Below are 11,242 nucleotides of genomic sequence, written 5' to 3'. Positions count from 1 at the left end.
GTGGCGGCCGTTGAAGACTCAGCTCGGCCGCCACTGTACTGTGACACGCCTATGCGTTTCACGCTACTCTGCGTACTGTACAGTATACTGCACAGTACAGTACACACGCTGCTCTGTGTATAATACAGACATTGAATTGCTATTGGATTTTTATGACAACAACTCGCGATCGCCCACTTGAGTTTCTTGACAGTATTGCAGACAACGCTAAAATGCCCTTTTCTGACCCGGACAAATCTATAAACAAGCCGCATGTTTAAATCGGCACGATTCAAATAAATTGCGCGCCATCGCATGGGTATTCTGATCTACACACCGCATTAAATGTTCGAATAACGGCCGTCCCATCAGTAGGAGAGAGGATGGGCTTCTGCTGGTCCTCGTCCAGAAAGAGTTGACGAGATAAGGTGTCAGCCTTGCCATTCTTGGATCCAGCGAGATAGGAAATTATAAATTTAAATCTAGAGAAGATTAGTGACCATCTGGCTTGACGGGCTCCCAGGCGACGTGCTCCCTCACATTTTTGTGGTCAGTCAGGATAGTTATGCGGTTTTCAGTACCTTCCAAAAGATGTCTCCATTATTTGAGAGCTAATTTCAAGGCCAGGAGTTCACGATTACCGATATCATAGTTGAAATCATAGTTGCATCATGCATGATGATTATTATCAGCATCGTTATGCCCTCCAAATATATATATATAAAATCTGTACATTTTGATATGTTATCTTTAATTCCTTTTCTTCTTCACTCTATATTCCATATGTGTTATATTTAATTATTTCATTTTTTATCATGCTTTACATCGCAGCGGTTGTTTTTAATATGTTGTGTTATGTGTCCCAATATATATAATTTTTCTTTTATTATATATATATTTTACTTGTGTGTATTGTTCTTTTCACGCAGGCTCTTTTAATGGGTCTCACTAAAGGTCAGTCAGCCCATTAGGCTGATTGAGTACCATATGTTCATATTTAGAATATCCAATCAAATTGGTCTTGGACCTATTTAAGGAGCCTGTGTGATAATGGTAGATTACTCTTTGATAAAGTCCCGGACAGGGACGAAACGCGTCAGAGTTTGTCTTCTGCGATGTACAGCATGTTCTAATAAAGCTGATTTTATCTTCATCACTCTTTAACTGGACTCCAAGTGCTGTGACCGCCTCAACCCTACTTTATATCTGAAGCGCAGAAGTGGGCCAGGAAGCAGGATTCGCTCCTTTCTTGGTTAATTCCGTGAGTGGAGCCACAAGAGAAGAACAATTCTGGATAAACCTGCGATAATAATTTGAGAATCCAAGAATTCGCTGCACTGCTTTAAGTGTCGTGGGTTGAGGCCTATCCAGTACTGCTTTGACCTTGGCAGGATCCATGGTGAGGCCAGTGTCAGAAATGATACATCCAAGAAAAATAGTAGAAGTTTGATGAAAATGAAATTTTTAAAGTTTGGTAAAAAGTCTGTTCTTTCATAAGAGAAGGAGCACTTGTTTAACATGATTAACATGTTCCTGTTTGGATTTAGAAAAGATTAGGATGTTATCGAGTTAGATGATTACAAATAAGTTGAGAAGATCCCTAAAAACTTAATTGACGAAATCTTGAAACACGGCTGGGGCGTTGCACAGAACAAAAGGCATGACCAGGTACTCATAATGTCCATCTCTGGTATTGAAAGCAGTTTTCCATTCATCACTCTGACGGATCCTGACAAGATTGTAGGGACCTCGTAGATCCAATTTAGAGAAAATATTAGCTCCTTGTAATCGATCGAAAAGTTCAGAAATGAGGGGAAGAGTATAACGATTTTTCACAGTAATTTTGTTGAGTCCCGATAGTCTATGCAAGGGCGTAAGGCTCTATCCTTTTTTTTCACGAAGAAGAATCCAGTGCCCACAGGAGAGGTGGATTTACATATATATTTCCCTTCTGTAAATTCTCTGCAATATACTCCTTCATTGCCTTTGTTTTGGGCATACAGTCGGCAACAGGTAAGAGCTTCCCCTGGGTGGAGTAGTACCTGGAAGCAGATCAATGGGACAATCGAACGACGATGTGGAGGAAGAACCTCAGATTTAACCTTATCGAACACGTCCCAGAACACGGCATACTCACCTGGCAATTGTACCCTTTCCTTTTCCTCAGACACGGTGGTACCCCCAATACTACTTGCTTCTATGATGCAGTTCTTAGTGCAGAAAGAGCTCCATTGAATGGGTTCTTTGTTAAGCCAGTCCACCCGGGGGTTATGAATCTGTCACCAGGGAAGGCCGAGGATCACGCTAATGGAAGGTGTGTGAATAACGTTGAGTTGAATCTTTTCCAAGTGATTATTCTCAATTTTGAGACGAAGAAACTTTTATCAGTGAGATAAAAGCCGACTGAAGAGGTCTTCCATCAATGGCTTCAAGAGCAATGGGACTTCTTTTATGCCAGATAGGAACCAGATGGCGTTCTGCGAATGCTTGATCTAAGAAGTTTCCCCCATAACCTGAATCGGGGAAAGCAAGAGTAGAGATTTGGAAGCCCTCCCCAAAGAGATTAATGGGGAGGAGAATGCGAGAAGGGTTGTCAGCAGAAATAGGGGAAAGAGAAAGCATTCCCAATGAGACTCCCCCGGGTCTCATGGGAACTTTTGCGTTTCCCGACTTTTGGGGACAGAAGTAAACAAAATGTCCAGATGTACCGCAGTAAAGACTTAAACCGGCATTCTTGCGTCATTGCTTCTCGGATTTGGAAAGACTAGTACCCCCCAATTGCATAGGTTCGGAAGTATCCGGGAACAGAAGCTCAGATTGGCTCACCTGACCGGGAATGTTTCGGGATGGAGTGGCACGATGATGAACCCTCTCTGATCTCCTTTCCTGAAGGCGATTATCCACCTTAATGCAAACAGCGAATAGTTTTTCCAAATCGATGGGGCGATCATAGGTTGCCAGCTCATTCTTAAAGGCTTCGGATAGCCCCTGCCAAAAGGCTGCAGACAGGGCTTCGTCATTCCAATCTGTCTCTCCAGCTATAGTCCTAAAATCGAGTGCGTATCTAGCAACAGGGCGATTCCGTTGGGAGACATGGAATAGTGCAGAAGCAGCAGATACCTTACGGCCGGGTGTATCAAAAACCTTCCGGAACTCCCTGGTGAAGGCTCCGATATCCTGAGTGAGGTCGGATCTTTGTTCCCAGATGGGAGAGGCCCATACAAGAGCATTATCTATAAGAAGAGAGACAATATACGCCACCTTGGCGCGGAGAGATGTGAAGCGGGACGGATTCATTTCGAATTGATTAAAGCACTGGTTAACAAATACCCGGCACTCGTGGGGGTCACCCCCATAGCGGTTGGGAGTAGTAGGTAACCAGGGTTCTTTGGAGACGTGTGAAGAGGGCATAGTGGCAGACTCAGGAACAGCAGGAGCAAGAGAGGAGTGAGGCTCTTGGAGAGACCTGAAGTTCTCCTGAAGGTAACGCATACTTTGATCACCAGCCAATAATTTTTCCTCAATACTGGACAGGTAGCTTGCATGCGTGCTCTTGTCTCTTCCTACCTCGGCGGGGTCGAAGTTTGTGTGGCTGAGCATTCTGTAACGTGTTGCTCACCACAAATGAAGCACGACCGCAGTGCTGAGGTAGGGAATTGAGTAACACCAGAATGTAGATTGGTTGTGCAAGCGAGGTCAGGAGTATAGATGTGAGACTAGTAGAGGATACTTGCCGGATCAGGATTGGAGAGGATGGCAGATCCTCACAACACCTAGGACACAACAAAAGAGTATTGTCACACCTCTACTCAGAAAAATACATAAATATACATAAATAAAAAAAACATACAAAAACAAAATGGAAAGAAGGAAAAAACAGTTTATCAGAGGAAGGGAGCATCATCTTTAACAGGAATCCAAGTACAAAAAGATAAGTTCAATGGATTCCAAAAGTCCAAAAGGTACAACAAGCAGGTGCAATTCTCGATAGAAATAGTATTGTGCAAATACAGCCACATAGTAAATAGAATGGAGAGAGAGAATAGAGAATACTTATTAGTTTCACTGGTGCAATGTGTTCTGTCACTTTACCGATGGTGATCCTGTTTCCCCTCTGAGTAACACACCTTGTTCGCATGACCTCATCAGAGGGTGTCATGCATTTTTTCATGGTGTATATCCGTTTAATATGTATAGAGCTCCCAAATCAAATTTACATTTGCTATTATTTGTCACTGCATTTCCAAGGAAGCATTTCTGCTTCCTTGGAAGTATTGCAGGGGCACATGTATTTTGCACAGCTGTTTGAAATGCCCCATGAAGCGCAGACCCCATTATGTTCCAAACTCTGGCTGCTTTCCAAAGGCACATAGATATCTTAAATCAAAGGCAGTGTTTGCTCATTATTGCCTGTCATCCACTGGTATTCCATAAATTGTAGTAAGCATCCCAAATACCAATGAACGTTTCGCACCTTTAAGGATACTGGGTTTACTCCGGGTTTGATAGTTGGCGTCATATCCTGTGTTTTATAGTGTCCAATACACTGGAAGTGAATCACCAAAATATTCACATATGGAATAAAAAAAATAAAAAAATTGTATACATATTATAAACTAGTACTTCAGTATTAGGTGATACCTTTTTTATTTGGACTATCAATTGTTAGTCCAAAATAAAAGTTATCACCTAATACTGAAGTACTCATTTATTCTGCACTATCGCAATTGGACTAACACGGCTATTTCTGTTTAATCCATATTATAAGCTATACATGTAAACTATTACCTAAAGTGTTAAGAAATGCTGGTTCTTATTGCCCATTAGGATACATACTTTCATTAAAAGAAATCGTACTGTACTTAATCTCTTCATTCATACCCCAAAGTGCACAACTGTTTAGGATGTATATCCGCCTAGTTAATTTTTGATAAATAATTTAATTAAGATCAAAACTTTGATATCCTAACTGGACTGTACCTTTTCAATATCAAAAGCACTTAAACATTCAATAGATCCTCAACGGGCAAAATTGAAATGTCTAGCCGCACTACTGGTTTAAATATTTCTTAAAATGTAATTTTTATGATCAAGAACTCCGCTCCGCAATTCCCTGATCGTCTTGCCAACATTCAGCATCTGACAAGGGCTTTTTAAAATGTGTAACCCCTTTTCTCCTACAATTCAGAGCATCTTTGATCTTATACTCCTGATTTACCAGGAATTGTGAATTGCAATTAGCAACAAGTAACACTAATGAAATTGTTTATCTTCCATGACCATCATTATTATCAGTATGAACTGATGTAAGTATCAAATATACACTGAAATCTAAAGCAAAATGTTCCTTTTTGAATTACAGTGGCTTAAACACGCAGAATTTTATTTAATTGAGTTCTAAACACTTTTTGGCAATGCTGCTAGTATCACTGAATATTCTTCAAGAAGAAACACTGTAGGGCAGAAAGAGTAAGCAAAGCATATCGATCTGCACAATGGACTTCAGATATTTATTTTTTGTCTTTGTTTTTTTACCGCAGTGCATAAGGGACTGACATTTTTATCTGTGTGAAAGATAATCCTCTACCATACTGGAAGCAGGAAGCAGAAGCTGGGTATGTTTCAGTGGCAGCAGCTGGATCTTTCCTAATGTACTCTAATACTCGACCAAAAGGCTAAAACAGCTGTCTGTGAGTAGGTTTGCTGGCCAAGAACTTTGCTGTTTTACACAGCTTTTACAGCAGACATACAGATTTAGAGAGATTAATTGTTTCCAGCAACAAGACAAGCTAGGTGAAGGATATGACCTGACTCGGTTTTTCACTCTAATAATATCCACATTTTTTATTTAACATTTTTCTGAAATTTCACACAAATGTGTAATGATTTTTCACTGTAATGTAGTTATAAATGTAGCGCACTTTCCCCCACCCCGTGGGAGATATGTGGATAGGTTGTGTGTGGTGCGGTGTGAAACCTGTGGCTCACAGAATACCTGAGCCTCCGCTGCTGTGAACATGGGGTGTACCTGAGTTGGTGATCGGTAGCACCTCCACCTGTACGGGATTCCGCTGTGTGGAATTACTCCATTACAGGAATCCCATGCAATAAAACACACTTGTAGAAGTATAACCATTTTATTACACAGAATAATAATAATAATAGTAACACTCCAAAACGTACAAGCCTCGCAGGGCCGTGATCCTTCACCATGCTTCCCAAACACATTATGTCCACAATATCAGCCCACCCCAAAGTGTGAGACAGTGCTGCCCCACTAAAGTGTTTGGTTAGTGCACGTGATGCGTTGGGTACCTGCCGGGTGAGTCCACACCTGGGCGTACTGATGCTGTAAGAAGGGATCCACGGATCCAGAGTGATGAAACACAACGCCTCCGCCTCTATGGTGGGTGGGACCCACGTGGAGTGTATCACCATGAAGAGAGTCTCTGCAGTAGAAGTTGACTGGTCCCAGACCACCTGAGGCCTTGATGCAGCCGCATCTTGGCTTGGTCCCTATGCGTAGGCACTACAGGAGCAGTGTCCCTATCAATGGGCCTGTACCTGCAGAACCCACAAGCTAAACAGGGAAGTTGGGGCCTAGCTGGAGCCTAAGGGGTGTTTCTGGTCTGGCCTAGTGCTGTTGCCACAGACACCTGCACATACACAACCTAACCTTGTCCCAGCTCCGACTGACGTGGTGCAGATGCACCAAATGTATCCTTTCAGAGAGCAGAGGAATCTAGTCTTCCTTTTGGCTAAGCGTAACCAGGTGATCTCGCAGCCCAATGGGCTGCTGGGAACTGCAGTTCCCCATGGGACCTGTACTGGTAATGGCCACTGCAATATCCTCTGTGCATGCGCAACCTACAAAATGGCAGCACCCTGAGTGTTCGGGCTGCCGCGGAGCTCCCGGAGCACCGAAGCATTCCCTGCAGCTACCCGCAACAATCGGCAACCTGCCTGTTATCCCAGCACTGCCCGAAGGAACATTCACCATGCACCGGCACCTGCATGCCCCTGCTACAGTCGCAGAGGTAAAGGGGACCAGGCTACACTCTCCCCCTGTTGAAAATACCAATTACCCTGCTTGGGAACAGCGTAACACATAACTATACACACAATGAGTTACAGTGGTGTGAAAAAGAAAGTACACCCTCTTTGAAATCTATGGTTTTACATATCAGGACATAATAACAATCATCTGTTTCTTAGAAGGTCTCCCAATTAGGTAAGTACAACCTCAGATGAACAACAACACATGACATATTACACCGTGTCATGATTTATTTAACAAAAATAAAGCCAAAATTGAGAAGCCAAAAAAACACAAAGCAAAATCACTGATGGAAATCAATGTTTCAGGGAAGTACCCTCCATTTTTGAAAAGTTAAAAAGCATATTGCTCCGTGAGGCAGCTCTGCTGCTAAGTTCAAATACCTCGCTGTTACTGATCAAGGCAAACCTGCTTAATCAGGGGTTGGAGTCATTTCTGGCTCGCTATAACCTTAACTTTGTTACAGCTGGCTTAGTCCACATTGAACTCACTGCGGCTACACCACTGCTGCACCGCTTCATGGAACTCTGTACCCGACGTACTTTTCGGCGTCAGTCACGCCGTCTTCCTGGGGTGAGCGTATCAGAGCTAGCATGATTGCCTGTTAGAGGTGTGCAGAAAGAGGACTGATTCTGTCTACTCTCACTGTGTGCCTCTTCCAGACTAATGCATCCCAGTAGGATTAATTAAACAGGAGTCCCATTCAGAAGCCGGGACCCCAACTGTGTTAATCCTGATAGGCCAATCCCCCCTGCTATGGACTTTGCCATGAACACTCCACGTTTGGTCCGCGTTCCGTGTTTCACAAACATGTGCTTTGGAAGGTTGGAGATATAATTGGCTGAATTTGTAGAAGCACTACTCTGCTTTTAAAATCCTTATATTTGTTTGAAATTGCTACAAAGTTAGCGGTCTTAACTTATCCCAATTTTAATTCAGTATCTGTTCTTATTGCATGGGTTAAGAATATTCTGATTTAATCAGACTTAAACTGGTCATGCAACTCTGGCATTAAACTGCTACATATTCCTTTAATCAGACAGAAATGTGTTTCATGAATAGCAGCAAAGTAGAAATACTACAGTACAAACTGCATCATTTTCTTTTGTGCTGTATTCGTGTAACTCAAATTGTTTTTCACTTAGAGGACATATGAATATCTGAAAATCATTAGAATGAGGTGCCCAGTAAATTGTTGTCTTTCAAATGTGTTAAATACCCTTTTACATAACAATTTTTAACAAGCATATTGTAAATAATATTTGTGCATAGCAAGGGAATAATTGCTCTGTGTGGATGGCATGCAATTATAGATGAAAAGCTTAATATAGTAATCTAGTAATATACATCACATAGAAAAGAGAAATCATCCTATTAAATCTGAGGAGTGTACTTCCTCTCATTCTTTAATCAACCATAATGAGTTAGGCTGTCAACAATAAATGCCTATGGAAACAATGACTGAATACAAACACTGTAAGCTTGGTGATAACAACTGTCAATGGAAATGTTACACTTTAACTTTGCATCTGTCACATTAAAGATAAAATGTGCTTTAAAGATTTTTTGTTTCCCACATCAACCATGGTACGCTTAGTTTGTGTATTAAATCATTATTTGCAGGATAATTAATAAGCTTGTCATTTTGAACCTTACAGTACATCCCACAACTTTTTAGCAGCATTCTCAGGATGGTTGGTTCTAGATCCACATAAAGCCACGGTACCATACTAAATAAAAAAAGTGAGAAGGAAAAGTTAATGGAGATAAAAAAGGAAATTATAGATTTAATTTTTTTGCAACATATTGGACCTAGCTCAAGATTTAGTAAGGTGAGAAAACAACTTCAACGTACAGTTGTACGAATATTGAACTACATGTATTCTTGCATACTGTAAACCAATCATCAACTGAACAGCAAATGTACCTAAAAACACTTATAAATTGCCATTGACAAATCCAATAGAGGCAAGTTTGTACATATAAACTAGAAACTGCTTAAGGACATACAGTATGTATCAAGGCAAAAGTGGAGCAATAATGGGGCAAAATAACTGCACCGTATTTTTCAAAGAAAGAAATTACATTGTAATTATTACTATTCTTTCCTTTGATTCATCTTGTGCCATTTGTTTTGCCCTAGAATTGCTTTGGTTTTGCCTTGATACATAGACCACTTACAGATGTAGCAAGACTAACTAGGGCCTATTGTAGTAGCTTCAATAACTTTGCAGCTACATCGCAAGGTTTGGCATGTTCCCGCCGAACAGTTTTTAATTAGTGTTATCACTGTATTCAGAATGAATCTGACACCCTCTCAAACTGTGAGGCAGGAAAATGCCATAAACCATACGGCGTAGCAGAAAATTCTTCTCAGCTTTTTCTAAGCTCTCCCCCATATGATCTGGCCACAGAGCTGCATAGAGAGCTGCACAGAGAGAGACGCCTCTCCCTACACAGCACTCACAGGTGATCACAGTGTTTTTATTAAAAAAATTATACTCGTGTGCATGAGCAGTGGCTCTCCGGAGCAGCACCACATTGATTTCAGGTCCGGGATCCCTGATAAGGCCCTGATAAGGCCCCGATAAGGGGTGCCGATATCTCCTATGCGTTTAAATGTCCCAGTCATGTGATGTGGGACATTTAAACTCTGAATGGGGATACCGGCACCCCATATGGGATAGGCTCCGGAGACAACCTGCTCTCGCACAGTATTAAAATTGTAATAAAAACAGCTTCATTGCCTTAAAGGCTTGTCGCTAAGGCAATGAAGGTGATAAACCTGAATAGCTTGTTTATTGGGGGAAGAGGGGGTGGATGAAAGTGGTAGATGCCCCAAGATGAGTGGTTAGGCCTGTCTGGAAGGTTGCTGGTGTGGTTAACACTTTCCCTACCATAGAGGTGGGACCAGCTGTGGTAATGAAAGGGTTAACCACTCCCGCTAAACACTGGTAGTCCTAACCACCAACCCTTGGGCAACTATTCCCTTAACTCAATCCCTTTACCCCCCTCAATAAACATTAAAAAACACAACAACCCTAATATCCACCTCCTCTACCTCCAACAACCCCCCAACGCATACAGTACAGTTATGGGCAAAATTACTATTATCCAGATAACTATTATCCAAAGGTAACTCCAATGAGAAAGAATGGGCACCCACTCTACCCCTAACAACCATAGCATTACAGTACAATAATGGGCAAAACTACGATTATCCAGATATTGATAATAGTGCATTTTCCCATTCAAAATAAAACATTATCCAGCCAGCATAAAGTAAATAAAATTAACCCTGCCAGGATGAAGGCCATCCTCATCACTATCCTCTGCGTCCATATCCTCCATTGCAGGAAAACAACAATAAAAAATACAATGTAGGTCACAAACCTCTTAATCACCTTAGCAAGTAGTAACCACTAAGGTAATTAATGGGTTAATCCACCTTCCCCGCTACCCACCCGAGTGGCCTAACCACCCACCCGAGAGCAACTATCCCCACCCTCTACCCATTGATTGGCACAGTGGTACATCACGCCATATAGTATGGGCATGATATGCAACTATAGCAGTCAATGGGCAATCTAAATAAAAACAACACCACCAAAAAGTTGCAATAATAAAAGAATTACCCATGAGGATGCACATTCATTCCGATTGGGGTTATCTTTGATCACATTCAGGGCATAGGTAAACACACTGGCAATTAATGGGTGTATTGTTTAGTAGTGTGTTTGTATTTTGTTGTAATATAGCGGGGTGTGTGAAGGTGTTATTTGGCCCATGGTGGGTACTTATGCCTACTTGATGAGAAGAAGGAGGAATTAACCCATTATTACCTTAGTGGTGCTAAGGTAATGAAGGGGTTAACTCCTACCACAACACCAGCCCCCCCCCCCCCCACGCAAGGCCTTAACACCAACCATGGGCCAAATAACACCTTTGTATTGTATTGTATGTCTTTATTTATATAGCACCATTAATGTACATAGCGCTTCACAGTAGTAATACATGTGGTAATCAAATAAATAACAGATAATATAAATAACAGATCATGGGAATAAGTGCTTTAGATATAAAAGTAACATTAAGGAAGAGGAGTCCCTGCGCCGAGGAGCTTACAGTCTAACTGGTAGGCAGGGAGAACATACAGAGACAGTAGGAGGGAGTTCTGGTAATTGCGTCTGCAGTGGGCCAAGCTTA

Source organism: Ascaphus truei, chromosome 2 (genome assembly GCF_040206685.1).
Source record: "Ascaphus truei isolate aAscTru1 chromosome 2, aAscTru1.hap1, whole genome shotgun sequence".
NCBI classification, from domain to species: Eukaryota; Metazoa; Chordata; class Amphibia; order Anura; family Ascaphidae; genus Ascaphus; species Ascaphus truei.
This window is presented reverse-complemented; position numbering follows the sequence as displayed.